This window comes from Pantherophis guttatus, chromosome 1, assembly GCF_059756535.1.
Source record: "Pantherophis guttatus breed Tessera chromosome 1, ASM5975653v1, whole genome shotgun sequence".
Taxonomy (NCBI): domain Eukaryota; kingdom Metazoa; phylum Chordata; class Lepidosauria; order Squamata; family Colubridae; genus Pantherophis; species Pantherophis guttatus.
Window position 1 is genome coordinate 109,561,784 of NC_142063.1, and position 19,765 is coordinate 109,581,548.

The following is a 19,765-nucleotide window of genomic DNA, read 5'->3' on the forward strand; positions in this document are numbered from 1 at the left end:
AATAAGCTGACTTTGTATAAATATGCAAAAGGATGAAGGCTATTGCTGAGCACATTGTAAGCCGCCCTGAGTCTTCAGAGAAGGGCGGCATATAAATCAAATTAAAAAAAAAAAAGCTTTCCAAGAGTTATTTTTATTCAGATTATCACTGCAATTTATGGCACTGAATACTAGAGTATTCAGTTTGTTTTTGTATGTTCCTCAGATTCTTCCAAAGTAATAAAAAGTAAACCTATAATGTTTTATTCAGTTAGAAGTGTTATAGCAATATAATCTTTAGCAGTTTACTCTTTTAGAAGTATTATGCAAACCTTTTTCATTAAAACCCATGTACTACACATCAATGATTAAAACCAATGAACATGGATTTTAATATAGAAATCATCAAACTCAATCTCTCAGTCCTAAATCCAGGAATTCCTTGAATATAGTGAATAGAGATGGGCTATATTTTACCTCTAAAGTTGAAAGAATGCTTGGAGCAGTGGAGAATGTCTGGCCCCATCTTCAATACTCCCTTAAGAAGGCTACATCTTTTTAATAGGATTCTTATAGGCCAGTTAGTCACAGTGTCAGGAAATGAAGGTTTCCTAATAGCTTGCAGAGCTTGGATTCATTGAATGAGTTTACCAAAAATGTAAATGTTGCAGAATATATGCAGCCGCATGCTACATAACTAAGCTTCATTTCATGCTGAATAAACAAAATTATTAATTTATCTTAAATAGAAAAATATATTTAGATAGATTTTTAATCCAAAAGCATTTTATTAAAACAAATTTGATAAAAATAAAAAAAAACTGATTTAAATTTAAAAAATAATTGATTTTTATCCACCCTGCTGTGCATAATACATGACACTGAAGAGAGATGATGGTATGCAAGACTTCAGTGTATGAATTACAGATAGTCCTTGTCATTTGACCACAATTGGGACCAGATTGGCGATCATACATCAGTAAGTAACATGACCAGTCCCGATTTTGCAGCATTTTTTATTGGTGGTTGTCAAGCAAATCATGGTGGTTAAGTGAATCTGTAATTCATAAGTGTGAACTCATTCTCTTGAATGGGAGTTTTTTTTGCTGGAAATGGGCAAAAAAATAGCTAATTGTCATGTAACTGCAGGACACTAAAGAAAGCTATAAGGCAAGCTGATTGCCTGGCATCCAAAATGTCACATGACTGATGATGTGTGGCATGATATTTTACAGTGGGCAGGCATCCTTTACATGTTGTAAACTACCTGTTCTTAACAGTTGTTAAGCAACCAACCTGTCATAAGTTGAGGACTACTTTTATTGTGATTTGTAATAGTGTTGCTAGAGTAATCAAGGGTAGAAATTGCACCTGAACCTATTAAGGGTTTGGTCTTTGGGTCTGTTATATGATCTGTTATAAAATGTTTACTAATTTTAAATCATACTGAAGCCTATTTCTGAATGGGTTATGAAATTAGTAAATATGTTAAGGTTCTAAACAAATGATGGCTAACCTTTTTGCCATCGCGTGCCAGGAGCGGGGTGGTGGTGTCACGCGCATGTGTGCCCACACCCATAATTCTGTGCGCCCCACACATGTGCGTGCGACTCCCCCCCCGCTCCTGGCACACAATGTCACCATGGGCCCAGTAGGGCTGTTTTTCTCTCTTCCTAGCCTCCACAGCCTTTCTAGGAGCTTGGGGAGAGTGAAAATAATAAGAGCCTTGGTGGCGCAGCAGACTAAAGTGCTGTTAAGTAACACCAGCTGCCTGCAATTACTGCAAGTTCAAATCTCACCAGGCTCAAGGTTGACTCAGCTTTCCATCCTTTCGAGGTAGGTAAAATGAGGACCCAGTTTGTGGGGGCAATAAGCTGACTTTGTATAAAAAACAACACTGCTGGGGGGGGGGGAAGCCCTATTAAGCAGGTATATACAAAAGTATGAAGGCTATTGCTTCGTATTGTAAGCTGCCCTGAATCTCCGGAGAAGGGCGGCATATAAATCGAACCAATAAATAAATGGCGTTCCCCACCCCTCCGGAGGCCTGAAACGGCCCGTTTTCCAACTTCTGGTGGGACTGGAAGGCCCATCATGGTTCTAAACCAAACAACTCTCAGAATTGCAGATTTTAATTTTGTAAAAGTGTACTGAAGATTTAGATATCTTTTTAGAACCACATTTCCCACAGTTCTTTGGCAAATTACTATGGAAACCGATCTGTTTTGAATGTCTTGCATATCAAAATTCATGTCATTTCTCAAAAATTCAGAATGAAATATATTGAGATCCAATTATACATATACTGTATTGTTTACTTTGACATATAGCTCACTGTCATAGTTTACTCATTAACATTTTTTAACCTTCCTAGACTATTCACCTCTGAAATAGCTGTGTTTCAGTCCATAGCTGGAACAAGCAGCCCCATTTCATTCCAAAAACAGACCAGAACATCAGAAACTTTCCATGCTTTCCATGCACAGAAAGTAGGGCATATCTCTAGCTGAGTAGAATATACAAGTATATATACAAGTAGTGTGTATATCTGATAATCAATATATTTGCTAAGTTTTTTTAAATTTGAACTTTACAAACATATATTACAGGTACCTAACAACACTACCAAAATAAAATAAATATGTAATTTACCTTTTGTCTATCTTCTATGTATTTCTTTATAAAACTACCATTTTACATTTTCTTCCTTAAAAACACAAACCTTTTGGTGTTTATTATTATATTAGGTCATAAAGGAGTCACCGTTTTCATGCCAAATTCATTACAACATTTCTGTTATTGCTCTATACATACTCTATATTTGAAAAATGATGAGAATATAAGAAAGGCTTTCGGTAAAACTCTAAATCATGCTGTTCTCATTGTGTCTAAGAAGATATTTAAGAAAGCCACAAGTAGGTCACAAGTACAATAGCAGTCATATAGCCTTCAGTAAGGGCTATAATATAAAATGGACATTGGTCTTATGTGATACGTCCTTTCTCTGTCAGGAGGAAACGGCAGTCTGGCTGGGGAATGCTCCGTCTATAATGCATAGGACCGAGTTGGCAATCTAATAGCTCCTCCCTCTTAGCCTTCTCCAGTTGTTCGGCGAGGGTGATGACACAGACTGATGTGACGTGTCTTCCTGAAACGATAGAAAATTAGAAAAACCACCCCCTGCCAACCTCCCGGGCCGGACTCAGCAGGGTGGGGCTGACTGCCGTTTCCTCCTGATAGAGAAAGGATGTATCAGGTAAGACCAACGTCCATTCTCCTGATAGGGAAACGGCAGTCAGGCTGGGGACATACAAAAGCTTCATGTCCTCCGGGAGGGAGAGCTCCGGCCCGGTAGCCGTCAAGAGCGATGAACCGCCTGAAGAACCCGTCTTCCAAATGCTGCATCAGCCGAGTCCACCTTATAGTGTCGTATGAATGGGCTAAGGCTGGTCCATGTGGCAGCTTTGCAGATCTCCTCCAGAGAAGCCTGGGTAGACCAAGCCGCCGACATGGCCGCGCTCCTGGTTGAATGAGCCGTGAAGTGGTGTGGTATATCCAAATGGCGGTAGACCATAGCGATAGTTGCCCGAAGCCACCGACCCAAGGTGGGGCCCGCCACATGGGATCCGATGGTTGCTGGTTGGAAGGTGATGAAGAGCACCTCCGTCTTGCGGATAGGAGCCGTCCGGGAGGTATAAACCTTCAGTGCCCGGGGGACATCCAAGGTGTGCCAGGAGCGTTTCAATCGATGGGACAGTTGGGGGCAAAAATTTGTTAAAACGAGCTTCTGAGCTCAGTGAAAGGTAGAGTTCACCTTGGGGAGAAATGTGGGGTCAAGGCGGAATACAACCCTGTCGCTATGAAAAATACAGAGAACCCCACGGATAGAGAGTGCGGCCAGCTCGGAAATGCGACGAGCTGAGGTGATCGCAACAAGGAATAAGACTTTAAAGGACAGTAGACGGAGAGATAGCTGGTGAAGGGGCTCAAACGGTGGCTCCGTCAAGGCATTGAGGACCTTGGTGAGGTTCCAGGTGGGGAATCGATGCACCACCGGCGGGCGCAGGTTAGCAGCCCCTCGGAGGAAGTTGCGGATGATGGGATGCCTGGAGAGTGAGTCTGTGCACCCACACGCCAGGACCAATGTGATAGCCACCTGACGGCGAAGGGTGTTTGGTGCCAGGCCCTTCCCGAGGCCCTCTTGAAGGAAGGTTAACATGTGAGCGACAGTGGCAGAAGTGGGAGACACAGCAGCCTTAGAACACCATAAGGAGAAGGAGCGCCAAGTAGCTTCGTAAATAGGAGATGTAGAAGGACAGCGAGAAGCCTGAATGGTGGAAATTACATCTGGCGGTAACCTGGCCGCAGTCAAGATGAGCTGCTCAATCTCTAAGCGGTTAAGCGAAGCCACTTGGGATCCGGATGGTGTAGTGCCCCTTGCGTCAGGACTATCTCGGAGTCCAGTATGAGCCAATGTGGTGCTACAGACAGGGACATTAAGTCCGCGTACCACGGCTGCCTGGGCCAGTGGGGGGCAAGAAGAATGAGTTCTGCCCCCTCATCCAGCAGTTTTCGGATCACTTTGGGAATCACTGGAAGTGGGGGGGAAAGCGTAAAGTAGGCCGGGGGGCCACTGACTGCGAAGGGCATTCGTGCCTCTGCCCCGGGGTCCGGGTACCTGGTGAAGTAATGTGGAACCTAATGGTTGGTTGGGGATGCAAATAGGTCCACTAAGGGAGTCCCGAATCTGGCCGTTATTTCCCGAAAGAGGGCTGGAGAGATGCTCCACTCCCCGTGATCCACAAGGTTCCAGCGGAGGACGTCCGCCTGGATGTTTGCTGCCCCCGAAATGTGGTCTGCTCTGATGGAGGCCAGGTGTTTCTCGGCCCAGAGACCCAGATGGAGGGCCTCCGTCAAGAGGGATTTTGAGTGAGTGCCCCCCATCTTGTTGAAGTGGGCCTTGGCAGTGATATTGTCGGTGAGGACCAGAATGTCCTTCCCCTCTACCAGTTCTGAGAAGTGGGCAAGGGCCAGGCAAACAGCCCTCAACTCTAGCAGATTGATATTGAGGAGGCACTCCCTGGCTGATCACCGACCTTGTGCTGTAAGATGATGGAGGTGAGCTCCCCATCCCGTGAGGCTGGCATCGGTGGTGAGCTGGAGCCGAGGAGGTTCTCTGTAACAGGAGCCCAGGGAGATGGCTTCCAAGGTCCACCACTGGAGGGACAGGAGCACAGATTGCAGCAGTTGCAGTTGGCGAGTGACATGCCGCGTTCGGCCTTTTGGTGAGGAAGCAGGAGCTACTGTAGTTCCCTGCTGTGTAAGCGAGACCACGGGATGATGCCAAAAGTTGACACCATCTTGCCCAAAAGACGGGACAGTGTAAGAACCGTCGCTGAAACAGCTGACAAACATTGGTTCGCTAGGGACCGGAGGCTATCTTGACGATTGGGGGAGAGGGAAACCATAGACAATTCCGTGTCAATAAGAGCGCCCAAATGTAAAATGCAGGTGGATGGGGAAAGATGGCTTTTGGGCAATTAATAGAAAAACCGTGACTTTAGAGAATGTTAAGAATGGTGGAGGTGTCACGATGTGCTGAAGAGAGGGATGGTGATAGGATCAAAATGTCGTCTAAATAAAATTGAATCCATATAGGGTGAGAACAAATATGACCAATGAGGGCTGCCATAATCTTCGTAAACACCCTAGGGGCCGAGGAGAGGCCAAAGGGGAGGGCTTTGTATTGATAATGTTTCCCAAGGAAACAGAAACAAAGATATGGCCGGTGGACAGGCAAAATAGGTACGTGGAGGTAAGCCTCCGTTAAATCTATGGAGGAAAGGAAATCCCCCGGTCTGACCGATTCGAGAATGGAGAAAAGGGATTGCATCTTGAACCAGCGATAAATTATGTACCGGTTCAAGGCTTTGAGGTCTAATATGGCCCTCCACCCGCCGGAAGACTTCCTCACGACAAATAGGCGGGAGTAGAACCCCTGGCCCTGTTGCAAATGGGGAACTACCTGAATGGCCTCAATCTGCAGGAGATGGTCAATGGCAGCCGAGACCAGGGCTAGTTTGGACCTGTCGTGAGATACCGGGCATTGGAGAAAAACAGGTGGAGGGAGGGAATGGAATTCTAAAGAGAGCCCTGAGGTGACCGTGCGCAAGACCCAGGAGTCATTGATGGACGATTCCCACTGAGAGGAAAAGAGGGAAAGTTGACCACCAATGGGTGAGCCCGAGGGATCCCTATCTGGACCGTCTGGGGAAACGCCCCCTCCCCCCTCGAGAGGGACGCTTGGCTGGAAACCTAGTCCCCTGTCTGACCTGAGAGTCCTGGTGAGATCTGGACGGAAAGGGCTGGTGAAAGCGAGGCTGGAAGGAAGCTGAGTCAGAGGCTTGAAAGGACTGGTACCGTGGAGTCGTTGAATAGCGAGAGTCTGCCCATCTGGTGGCTGGAAGAAGCACCTTGCGTCTATCTCTCGTTTCGACGAGGAGGGACTCAAAAGATGGACCAAAGAGATTGCTGACGGAATATGGCACGGAAGCAAGTTGCCATTTACTCTTCATGTCCGCCTGCCAGTTACGAAGCCACAAGAGGCGGCGGGAGGTGACGGTGGAGCCAAGGGATTTTGCTGAAAATCTGGTCACATTGAGAGTAGCATCAGCCGAATATTTCAGTGCAGCTGAGATTTTGTTTTAAGTCCTGATGGGACCTGGTGTCGGAGAGAGGGATGCGACTCTGGAGTTGTCTGAGCCAGAGCAGGGCAGCTCTATTGAAGAATGAAGCCGATGTGGAGGCTTTGATTGACTAGGCAGCCGCCAGGTGACCCTTGAGGAGTGTCTTTTTGGCTCGCTTATCCTCAGCACAGAGAGAATCTTCAGCTGGGCCCATGGGATGTGGACGTTGGTGAGGGCCACAATAGGAGGATCCACCGTGGGAAGCTGGAGAAGATCCGAGAGAGCCGCAGCCAAGTTATATAAGCGCTTGTCCAATCCGTTGGGACTGGGCCCCGCCCCTGGAAGGGACCATTGACGCTGGATCACATCCGTAAATAATTTCGGAGCTGGCACAGTCTCCGGATTGATGGTAGGTTCAGCGAACATGGCCACAGCCAGGTCGCTACACGAGGTGGCCGCCGCAGTAGAAGGTGGGTCTCCCAAGTGGGTGGTGGCGATAGCCTTGAACAGGAGAGACTGGAACACCTGTGGCCTAAAAAGGCCTACAAACGATGGTTGGTCTGTACTTAAGCCTTCATCATCTGATAAGACCGAATTGGGAAATTCATCTGCCTCAGAAACCGAAGCCTGATCAGCTGAGGTGGGGGATTCAACGTGATCCTTTTCCAAAAGGGAATCATCCAGGTCCCTGGACTGGCCCTGAGGAAGGTTGCCTCGGGCACATAGAGTGCCTGGTTGAAGGCATTGAGCCAGGCTTTGCCTGATAGCTCTAGAAATAATGGCCTCTAATGAATCCGCCATGACAGGAAGAGGGACCTGACTTGGCGGATCTGAGGACAGGAGCCCCACAGAGCTCTGCTCAGCGGCCGAAGGGCCCGAATCTGGCAGTGTTTGAAACAGCAGGTGGCTTTCTGGCGCTGAAACTGAGGAAACCTCAGCCGAAATGTCGGGGGATAATTCCCTCACTGATCTTGCTGAGCCAAGGGCAGGATTGCCTCCGCTCAATGGAGATCTGGTTCTGGGCCCGGGATCGTTGGGAACCACCTGGGCCTGAGCCTTGAGAAAGGCTTTTTCAATGGCCTTGTGCCTCCTTTGTTCCTCCTTAGAGGAGGAAGAGAGGGTGGTAGCAGATGCAATCTTCTTCCCCTTGGCCTTTTTCGGAGGGGGAGGCAAGGCCGATGAGCCCTCTTAACGGGTCACTAGGGTGGCGGCATCTCTCTGCGGGGAAGGAGCATGCCAAAGGCCGAAACCGCATGGCGTCCGCCATCTTAAAACGGTCCGAAAGGCAAGCGCGGCAAGGATGATGACTAGAAACACTCACCGGCAGCTCAAGGGACCGTAGCCGGACCCAATTCTTCTCACAAAGTGAGGTATGGTGCCGAAAATTAGCTAGCTGTCTGGCTATTAGCGCGACCGGAGCCTTCAGGCAGGCCGCCGCTTGAGCCGAGGCAGTTTGCTGGGCAAAGGCCTTTGAAGCGCAGCCGAGCTCATCCGATCATCTGGGGAGCTAGAAGAGACAGGCGGTGGGAGCCTGATCAAGGAACCTGCCAGCCGGCAGAGACAAAGCCGATTCTCAGCTGAACGAAGTAAATCTTGCACACCACGATCTAGTAAGTAGATGAGGAAAACTCGGAAGGATGGAACACATGTCCGTCCAGCATAGACCGAGTCAAACAACTGGAGAAGGCTAAGAGGGCGGAGCTATTAGATCGACAGACTCGGTCCTATGCATTATAGACTGAGCATTCCCCAGCCTGACTGCCGTTTCCCTCCTATCAGGAGATAATATAAAATTGTAATATAACTGTATATAATATAATTAATTAATATAATATAATAATATAATATAATATAATATAATATAATATAATATGTAATATAACTGTATATAATATAATTAATTAATATAATATAATATAATAATATAATATAATATAATATAATATAATTAATATAATATAATTAATATAATAATATAATATAATATAATATAATTATAATTAATATAATATAATTAATATATCATAATATAATATGATATAATATATATAATATAATATAATATAAATTAATTAACATAATAATATAACTGTAATATAAAATTGCTGTTGCCATCAATAATTCTGATTTTCATCAGTTTATCTAATCCACTTACTAAATTGCTCTCCTTTAGTGGAATGATCTCTTAATAAATTTCATTTTTTTATAATATGCATTGTATGAAAAAGTGTTATTTGTCATGAATGTCCCAATTCAATTTCATTGATGATCTTAGATTTCAATATTATGAACACAGACTTTTTAAAATCTTCACTCAGAATATTTCTATCACATCCTCCTAATTTTTGTACTAAAAAACCTCAAAATATTCTACCATTCATAAATGAGAGCTGCTTCACCCCTTAATAATTTGGATTTGATAATCTTTAAATTGATTGAATGTTTGATTACATGCCATCAACTAGATGTCAGCTCTTAGCAACCACATAGATAAATTTTCTGTCCCTAATCTGGTTCTTCAGTTATTCCAATGATAGCTAGTGACTACTTGAATTGAACCTGTCCATCTTGCTCCCGGTTGTCCTCTTCTTTTTCCTTCCACCTTTTCCAGCATTAGAGCCATTTCCAGAGAGCTAGGTCCTCACATAACATATCTAAAATAGGACAATTGGTAATTTAAGCCTCAAGCAAGAACTCTGGGTTGTTTTGTTCAGTGATCCGTTTGTTTTCTTGGCTATCCATGATATTCTCAGAAATTCTTTCCAACACAAAGTTCAAAAGCGTCAATAATCTTCCTACCTTATTTCTTCAGAGTTCAACTTTTGCTTTATAGAATGTCACAGGCTTGCACAATTCTGATCTTTGCACTCATTTCCAACCTGGAGTTAGTCTGTTTCACCATTTATTATTATTAATTTATTTATTAATTCAATTTGTATGCCGCCCCTTTCCGAAGACTCAGGGCGGCTCACAATGCATTTAAAATCATTATAAAAAACATTTAAAAATTAAAAACATTAAAACTCATTCACACCATTCATGGCCGGATCTTGCCGGATCGCAAGAGCGAGATCAACGGCCCCAGGCCTGCTGGAAAAGCCAGGTCTTCACCGCTTTTCGGAAGGCCAATAGGGTGGGGATGGTCAGGAGGTAACTGGTTCCAGAGAGCTGGGGCAGTCACAGAGAAGGACCTCCCCCGCGGGCCCACCAGCCACATTGTTTAGCTGACGGGACCCGGAGGAGACCAACTCTGTGGGATCTTACCGGTCGTTGGGAGTTATGCGATAGAAGGCGGTCTCGAAGATACCATATTCTGCCTCCACTATGGGTTCATGATCTATGTTTCTCATGAGGACAATAATATATTCTGGGATTCCCTTTTTTCTGAGCACTTTTCACAGCTTGCTTGATGTGTGACATAATTGAAAAATAATCAAAAAAGTTTGTGTGCTTCATTGATTATACAAAGGTCATTGAAGGCTTTATATAATCAGTGAAGAACAGATTGATTTCTTTTTAACATTCTTGGTTTTCTCAGTTATCTAGTGTGCATCAGCAATAATGTCTCATATTCCTCGACCTTTTCTAAAGCCTACTGAAACATCTGGCATCTCCCCCCTCAATTGGTGTTTTTCAAATTTCATGAAAAAAAAGCACATGTAAAAAGAAAAAAAAAACAGGCTGCTATATATTTTGATAAATATATAACCTAATTATTATCTCCAATGCGGCCATTGATGCTCTATATATTTATCTTTTTGGTTTGTTTCTAATTGAATTGGCTAATTAAATTTTACATTGATGTAATTAAGTTATCTTGTTTTATTTTTGTTTTTGTTTTTGTAGGAAGAAACCTGCTGCATCTTAACCTAATTCAGTCTCTAATCTGCTAATACTGTAGAGTGAAAGATTTTGCTGTTGCCAGGATACCTTGTAATGGGCAAGGAGCTAAGAAGACTAGATTTTTTTTTCCTTTATAAACTTTTCTTTTAACAGGTAAGAAATTTTGCATATTTTTGCCTCTGGATGGGTATGTTAAAATATATATGTCTGATTTTCAAAGTATTGGCTAAACCAGGGGTCTGCAACATTAAACACTCAAAGAGCCATTTGGACCCATTTCCCACAGAAAAGAAAACACTGGGACCAACAAAACCTGGGTGGGTGTGGCCATCTCAACATCACTCCCACCCAGTCACATGACCTGCCCCAGCCACGCCTACCTGGGTTTTGTGGCTCTGGGTGTTTTCTGTGGGAAATGGGTCTCTCCCCCTCTCTCTCTCCTGTTTTTCTCGTTTTCTTCTCTTTCTTTCTTTCTTTCTTTCTTTCTTTCTTTCTTTCTTTCTTTCTTTCTTTCTTTCTTTCTTTTTCTTTCTCTTTCTTTCTTTCTTTCACCTTTTTGTTTCCCTCTTTTCCCTCTCTCACATTCTCTCCCCCCAGCTCATTTCTCTCCCTCTCCCTCTCTCCCTTCTCTGTCTCATTTTTTTCTCTTTTTCCTCTCTTTCTCTCCTTCCATCATTTTCTCATCTCTTTCTTTTTCTCCCCTTTCTCTCTCTCCTCCCCTCTCGTGTGTGTGTGTGTGCTCCCTTTTGAACCATTTCCAAAAACAGGCGAAGGTTGGGGTTTTTTTCCCCTGATGTTCTTCTCCTTTGGGTGCTTTTTACCATATGATTTAAATAAAGAGTCATTTCAGGTTCCCAGATAAATGAAGCTCTTTTGTCCCCCTGCTGTAGCTCCCTGTCGGCTTGCTGGCCCCCCATGCCCCTCGCCCTCCCCTCCCAGTCACTCCTCGAATGGCCTGAGAAAGTAAGGGCGATGGCAGGGATGTAGACTCGTTCCATATTTCAGAGCACGTGGGAAGCGCTCCTGTACTTGCCTCTTATCTCACAGCGCTGCTTCCAGCACTTCTTGAGGCTGCACATTCACCTCAACTCGCTGCCTCCATGGCCTGCTTGCTCCTCTCACTGGGCTTTATGCAGTACACTTAAATTTAGCTTGCTTCACAATGGGGGAGACGACGTCCCCTCCTCCTCCTGCAGGCCATTACGATGCGATTAGATCCTCGCAAAGAAAACTGAAAATTTTTGGATGGTCTTTCTTAATACTGGATCATGAAGCAGGATTTTGCTTTTTTCTCCTGTGACCGCAAAAATAGTTGGTAGTAATCTACACTAGGTGCTCATTAGTATCTAGTCCTGTGATGGCGAACCTATGCCACAGCTGGCACGCAGAGCCCTCTTGGGCACATGAGACATCGCCAAGATGAGCTCCACTGTGCATACAGCTGACCAGCTGATTTTGGGGATGCATAGGGGTGGGGCGCATGCGGGAAACATGCATGCATGGGGGTGGGGGTCACACGTGCATGTGCGGTCAGGCACAGAGCGCCCTCCCCCCACACGGCCTGTTTTTGGGCCCAGGAGGCTGCAAGGAGGCCTACTAAGCCCAAAACGGGGGGCAGGGGAGTTGCCAGTTTGGACTGGTTCGGGCGAACCGGATGCTAATTTTGCATCTTGTTCACCGAACCGGTAGTTGCAAGGACTGGCTGGTGCCAGCCCGTTTCCGGCCCCCAGAGGGCCTCCAGACCCCGGAGGAGCCTGTTTTTGTCCTCCCAGAGGCTTGAGGAAAGCGTCTGGAGCCTGGGCAGGGTGAAAACGCCACCCCCCTCCACCGTGGTACAGGAGGCTGAGTAGGCCACACCCACTATGGCCACGCCCAACCAGCAACTGGGGCAGAGAACCAGTTGCTAAAATTTTTGAACCCCACCCCTTGCGCGTGCATGCAGGGGGATGGGTCATGTGTGCATGTACAGGGGTGTTGTATGCTCATGCATGGGGGTCACGTGCACACGCTTTTGGCACACAAAGAGAAAAAGGTTAGCCATCACTACTCTAGTCTATAGAACAATTGCCTAGAATCTTTGTAAAGAGTATTTCTATCTGGCCAAAGGCACACAAGGTAATTTCTGATGGAGCCTTGTGATCTCAGAGTCAATGATTTCTGCCAAATTTAGGCAAATCAGTAATTGGCATGCAGTAGCACTGGTAGTTGCTGCTTTTCTAAGTGAAGATAGGGATAGGCCTTATCCTCCAGTCACAGATGAGGAAGTCTGATGGAGGATAAATTGTGAGAAAGGCAAGCTACGTCACTAAATCACAATGCAAGTGTGAATGATGGCCGTCACCTACCATGGAGAACACCATTTTGCTCAGTACACTATTTGATAAGAATAGAGTATACCACTGCCCAGACTTTATCAGGTTAAGCTAGATCTGTGCATTGATTATTCAAAACAATGTTGGCCTCTTTTGCTTGTCAAAAACTCGAGACATCAAGAATGCAAGTAACTAGGCAATCTCCCCACCTTGGTATATCATTACTAAAAACGTTCCTCTTAAAAGTTGACTTCAAGACTAATAAAACTTACGCTGTGCTCCTATCCAGTTGCATATGCTTGCCAGCACATAGTGTCTTTAGAGAGAGAGAGATCCAGCTGGCAGTGTATGTTCCAGTTCTCAGTTGGTCTGTCTTATTTGCTCTATATAGTAACCATGACCTTTCCCAAATACATGGTTTTGGGAAGAACCTGGCTTAGTGTGTCTTCTCAAAATTCAAGCACTGAAGGCCTTGGAGATATTTCTGCTGCCCAAAGGAACCAAACTCTGTCAGCTTTTTTCTAAACAAATTGTATCATATGTTAGGATAGTGTGCAGTATTTATTGTTGAACACCTTCACTCTTTCACACTGTAGCAGAAATATCCTGCAGTCCTACATCATGCGTTTCATTTGTCAGTGTTGAAAAGGTGCACAAGGGGATTCTGTAATGTGGGACAGAAGAGATGCTGGACATTTTCCATATTGAATATAATGAGTAGTTGTTGAAACCATCATTTGGGCAAAAGCACATTTAACTTTCAGTAAATTGAATCATTTACTATTTGCTTATGGGTTACTGCTACAATTGCTATGGCAACTTCCCCTTCTTCAGAAAGGGCACTTTTATCTTTTTGATAGTTAGAAACACAGTTTGCCTAATATTGCCAACATTTTCAGGGACATTCAGCCCAGGACCTGATAACCCCAAATGTTTTCGTGTCCTTGCCTCTGCTGACCTTTGGGTCATTTTGGGACCTTGCTTCTGCTGATACATATCTTAGAGTTGGATTTAGGCAATATAACATAAATCCTTATTCAAAGCGTTAAGGTTACAATACTAGTCTCAGAACCCTTTTAATCTAGTATCTACTGGTTGTATGTGGGTCACCATTGGTCTTGGGCTGAATTTCAGTCCCTGGGTCTATAAAACAAGACTGGACGTTGCCATCTCCTATGGAAATGGAAGATAGCCTGGCCTAGTATTAGTGATTTTTTCATATGGTGGCAGTTGGTATCACAGCTGCTGCAACAGCAGCAAAATAACCATATGAAACTTAAGCCTGCTGCATGTAGATCTTTGTCTCTCTGCCTTTCCTCCCTCTTCATGATTTTATTGACCGTTTTTTGTTTTATTTTGTTCTTAGTTAGGAAATAGGGAACCTTTAAAGATGTTGGGAAAACTATGAAAGAAAAAATTGTGGGGCATCCAAATACTTGAAACAATGTAAAACTTGCCTTCTTTGTTTTGAGTTAAGAAAAAATTCAGAAACACTCAAAATGATTTTACTGCACAGTAAAACATTTTGAGATGGAACCCTTTGTATGTTTTAGCTTGAGTTGGAAACTGAAGCATTGGATTATTGGGAAATAATTCAAGATTAAATAATGTGCTTTTTCACTGTGCTAAATCTTATTAAATATAATTACCTTGGTTTAATTTCTTTCTTCAAAAAAATGTGCTTTAATTGAAATCTGCCTGGTGACATAAACTTTAAAGATAAAGAATAAAGAAACAGAAATCTACTTTATTACAAATTTCTGCCCCAAGAAAACTTTTTTATGAAAATTATATAGATCAGTTACAAAAATCAAGTATATCAGGTTCTCATCCAGGATTGTGGTGAAAGTGGTGAAATGAGAATATTCAAACTGCTGTTACTTAAACTATTTGAACAGCTTGTTTTGTGAAAGCTGGATATATAATCTTTGATATTTTATCAGTTCACCTATCTGTTTCTGTCGAGGTTATGGAAGTGTGCTTATATCATAATTTAAATTCTGTTCTTCTGTCTTGATGTTGGTGCTGCTTATTATTGAGGTGACATGGTACTTGCATAAAGTCTGTAATGTTCCTTCGGTATTTTAAAAATGCCTGTTGAATGAACATAAGAGTTTCTGTGTAAAATGAGAAATGACATTCTACATGAGACTATTGTTGTTTTATAATAAGACTTCTTTTGTAAGGAAAGCAAAAGTCACTGTACAGGTGACTGTACAACAATTCACTTAGTGACTGTTCAAAGTTACAACAGCACTGAAAAAAGTGACTTATGACCGTTTTTCAGACTTTTGACCTGCAACATCCCCATGGTCACATGATTTACATTCAGATGCTTGACAACTGATTTACATTGATGACAGTTGCAGGGACCCTTGACCATGTGATCCCCTTTTGCCACCTTCTAACAAGCAAAATCAATAAGGAAACCAGATTCATTTAACAACCAGGTTACTAATTTAACAATTGCAGTGATTCACTTAACAAATGTGGCAAGAAAAGTCATAAAATGGGGCAAAACTCACTTAACAAATTTCTCACTTAGCAACATAAATTTTGGACTCAATTATGGTCATAGGTTGAGGACTACCTGTACAGGAAAAGATGATCTTTTAATAGCATTGTCTCTGGTTACTCAGGATTTTTGATTTAATGTATATATTCTAAATCAATCCTGGAAATTAAAAGTTACTTCAGTTCTGGAATAATAGTTTTTAATACTTTCAGATCTCACTGTATACATATGATTTAAATAAATATTAAATATATTCACTGATAGTGCCCCTTTCAGGGCTACTACAGTGTTTTAGACTTTGTGTCAGGGCATTTTCCAGAAACAGTTTCTCACATTCTGAAAGTGAAAATAAATAACCAGAATTTGGTGGAAAGTATTCTGGTCTGCAAAGGATTCTTGGTTGCCCAAAGTTAAGAGTGGGATTTAAAAAAATAAGTTTTCCAGAAACAGGTGAGCACAAGTTTAGCTATATCCCTGTCTTAATTGAGTTTATCCTCATCCAGAATACCTACTGCCTTACTTACTATAAGAACAATGAAAAGAAAATTGATGATACTGACTTAATGGTGGTACGATACCTAATTGCCAGATTTCTCAGGGGCTTTATGGCAGTGGGGAATGGATGGAGGGTTTTCTTCCTCCTGCCATGCTCAAACACATAGCCTCTTTTGATAAACACATGCATCCAGACATTTTTACAATTCATCAGACCGTTTGCTGCATCGGTCAGCTGTCACAGCTCCGGTCAGGCACCCAATGCCCATCTTTTTCTTCCTGCTGGATTGAGAGCTTCCTTTGCACCAAACAAGGAGTATGCAGTCTCCTTGTGATCAGTGGAATGTCCTCTCTGTCTTCATCACCTCTCCAGGGTGATTTGCGTCCCTCAGAACCTCCTTGCAGGTCGAATTCAATGCGATCCCATGGAGCCCTGTTGAGATGCATTGTATCGCCACAACGTCAGCCCCACCCTCAGGATAAGGTTCTATAGCAGTGATGGTGAACCTTTTCGGCACCGAGTGCCCAAACTGGAACACGTGCACATGCACACATGCCAGAGTGCCAGAAACCCGAATACCAGCTGGCCAGTGTGCATGCATGTGCCAGAAACCAGAAGAGCAGCTGGTAACGGCAGGTGTGCCTACAGAGAGTGTTTTGCATGCCACCTCTGGTACGCGTGCCATAGGTTTGCCATCACAGTTCTATAGATTTTAACAGTCTGTATAAAAATTATTGCCACTATAATGCAGGTACAGCAGGGGTGTCAAACTCATGGCCCGCGGCTGGATGCATCATGTGTTGGCCATACCCACCCCTGTTTTAGTGAAGGGGGAAAAGTTGCGATATGTCACATGACGACAACGTGACGATGCGAGTTTGACACCTGAGGTATAGAAACCAATCATTTTTGAAAAATGTTTGGATGAATGAAATGTTGAATTAAAACAGTGGTTCTCAACCTTCCTAATGCCGCGACCCTTTAATACAGTTCCTCATGTTGTGGTGACCCCCAACCAGGGGTGGGTTCTAATTTTTTTTACTACCGGTTCTGTGGGTGTGGCTTATTTTGTGGGCGTGGCTTGGAGGTCATGTGACTGGGTGGGCGTGGCTAGCTGGTCATGTGACCGGGTGGGCGTGGCTATGTGTATAGGGACTACTCAGAGGGCTGAAAAAAGTCATTTCTGACAGGTCCTCGCACTTTTGACTGGTCCTCACACTTATGACCATCCTCACATTTATGCCGGTGCAGCATTCTTAACAACCATGTCACTCATTTCACAACTGCTTCTTTTCACCATGGTGACAAGATAGGGCAAAAACGTAAAATGTGAGGACAGTCGTAAGTTCGAGGACTGGTCAAAAGTGCGAGGACCAGTCAGAAATAACTTTTTCAGCCCTCTGTCCATATGCATAATGCATAAACGGATACAGCAATAAAGAGGGATGAAGGAAGGGAAGGGAAATTAGAGTAGGAGGGAGGGTAAGAGAGGAAGGATGAGAGGAGGAGAAGGAGAAAGGAAGAGGAAGTAGGGAGGAGAAGAAGGGGGGGAGGAAGAGAAAGTAAGAAGGAAAGAAAAGAGAGAGGTGGAGGGTTTGAGGAGAAAGATTGCTGTACAATAAAAAAGATGAAAGGGAAGAAAGCCAATCCCAAACAAATATAAAGATATTAAGATAAAGAATGAATTGTTAAACTTCAAAGAATAAAAGAGAACAAATATGAATAAATAACAATAATTAGAAACATACATACAAACATACAATGTATTTTCTTTGAACAGAGTATTTGGCCGGTTCACAAATTTAAACATTTCAATTAAATGTCATTTCAATTAAATTTACAATTTCTATATTTTCTTTTTGCCATATTTATTCCTCATCTATTTTTGTAAAAAACCAATATTACCCTTCATCCTCATCTCTAATCTTAATCAAATTCAATTTTTCCCTTCTATTCTATATTATACCCCTTCCCATTGTCATCTATTTTTATATCCATCCTCACATTGGTTAATTATGTAATATTACAGTTGTTTAATATAAATTCAACATTTTAATATAAATCAAATAGTTATATAACTACCTTTTTTGTATATTAATCAATACAAACATGAATATTCCAATTATAAAATTGGAATCCAATTTCTTACAAATCAATTAATTATATTTACCAATAATAATAAACCAAATAATTTCCCCCATATATTCCTCCAAACCACAACTTAACCATTTCTGCTTTCAACACAATATACAATTAATAGTATCTCAATTACTACAATTCCCCAGTTAAATAGAGCTTTTTTTCTTTTGTGTTTTAAAATCTTGAACTCTCCTCTTTTGCCCTAAATTTCCCATTGTTTGCACCTACCTTTTTTGGTGAGGAAAAAGAAAAGAAACCTGCCTGCCTAATTTTCCAACATTGCAGCAACAGCAAAGCCAACAGCCTGCTTTACTTTCAGTTTCGTTTTTCAGCATAGCTAGGGGGAAAAAAATCTGCTCCAGCAAGCAGCAGAGCCCTGAGCAAAACAGCTGAGAGCAAATCAACTGAGAGTCGGGAGCCAATCTAATCAAGGGCTAATTAGCCTATGCTGAAGCTCCGCAGGCCAATAAAATTACAAAAAAACACCGAACCGTTTGTTAAATGCTGGCTCGCCCACCCCTCGCCCACCACTATTTATTGGCAATAAATAGTGGTGCGGAGGGGCAGGGCAAGGGGCAGGGCGAGCCAGCAATTTAACAAAGGGTTCTGCCGAACCCCCTAGAACCGGCAGAATCCCACCACTGGCTATAGGGCGGCCCTTTGAAGCCCCGCGGCAAGAATTTAAACAGTTTTTTCCCCTCTAGCCATCAGCTGGGACTCAGGAGGCAGCAATAGATTGGGAGTGGGCAGGGTAAGCGAACGGCCGGTGATCCAACAGAGCAGAGAGTGAGGGTGAGTGAAGGCGTGGGGGGGCGAGAGAGGGCTTTGGCGACCCCTGTGAAATGGCCGTTCGACCCCCAAAGGGGTCGCAATCCCCAGGTTGAGAACCACTGAATTAAAAGGACCCACTCTTCCCAGGGGATTACTTGAATACGGCTTTTGCTTTATGAAACTCTTATTTGATCAGTCTTATTTTCTTAGTACATTCTATTTCTGATGTCTTTTTAAGAAGTCCACAAAGATGATACAAATAATCTTTTATTTGGTATGAATATTTCCAAGTGTAACTACCATGTTTCCTTCACATTGACCAAGATTCTAAAACAATCACAAATGAAATCAGGCTGTATCAAGCAAAGTTCTTGTCACTCTGTGAGAGTAAGTTATCGCAAATATAAAAAACAAAAATGGTCAAAGTTCAATAAGTAAGTGTTGTAGGTATTGATTTTATATTTTCAAGTACTTCTGCATCTAATCTTAAAGACTCAAATAGTTCTCCATTTATATCCATTACTTTGGGGTGTTGCATACACTCCAGTGGTGGATTGCCCCCGGTTCACACCGGTTCTATAGAACTAGTAGTAAAAACCGGCAGGAGGCTCCGCCCACCAACCCCGATGTCATCAAAACGCTTCTGTGCTTGTGCAGACCCACTGCAAACTGGTAGTAAAGGTAAGTAGAACCTACCCCTGATACACTTGTAGGTCTTCTAAAATCTGTTTCTTTCAAAGCTTCTTTATGGTTTTTCAGTTTCATTACTTTTAGTTTAGTTTAATTTTAATTTCCAAAGCATATAGTTGTCCAACTTTGTTCCAAAGTTGTCCAGAACTGTAGGCAGTATTGAAATATAATAAAATAAATGAGTCCATTCCATTAATTTTTTAGTACAAATTTCAGAGTCACTATTTCATTCTTTCTACTTCATTTTCTTGGTGTTGCAATTATCTTTTCAGACTTCTTTTGCTCTTTAAGATATAAATTTAACCTGCAGCATATACAACTCTTTCAAGAATAA

General features: G+C 42.9%; 1 protein-coding gene across 25 annotated transcripts in view; it reads left to right on the forward strand.

Moving 5' to 3' along the window:
* PPP6R3 (protein phosphatase 6 regulatory subunit 3) overlaps window positions 1-19,765 on the forward strand; it is an 88,381-nt gene that overhangs the window by 8,989 nt on the left and 59,627 nt on the right. For 20 of the 25 annotated variants that reach the window (XM_034416758.3, XM_034416753.3, XM_034416755.3 and 17 more), the window contains exon 2: window positions 10,512-10,661. The exons of the other annotated variants lie outside the window; for them this stretch is intronic. The gene's annotated coding sequence lies outside the window, so the exon portion shown is untranslated. The remainder of the gene's footprint in view (window positions 1-10,511; window positions 10,662-19,765) is intronic. 25 annotated transcript variants of the gene reach the window in all.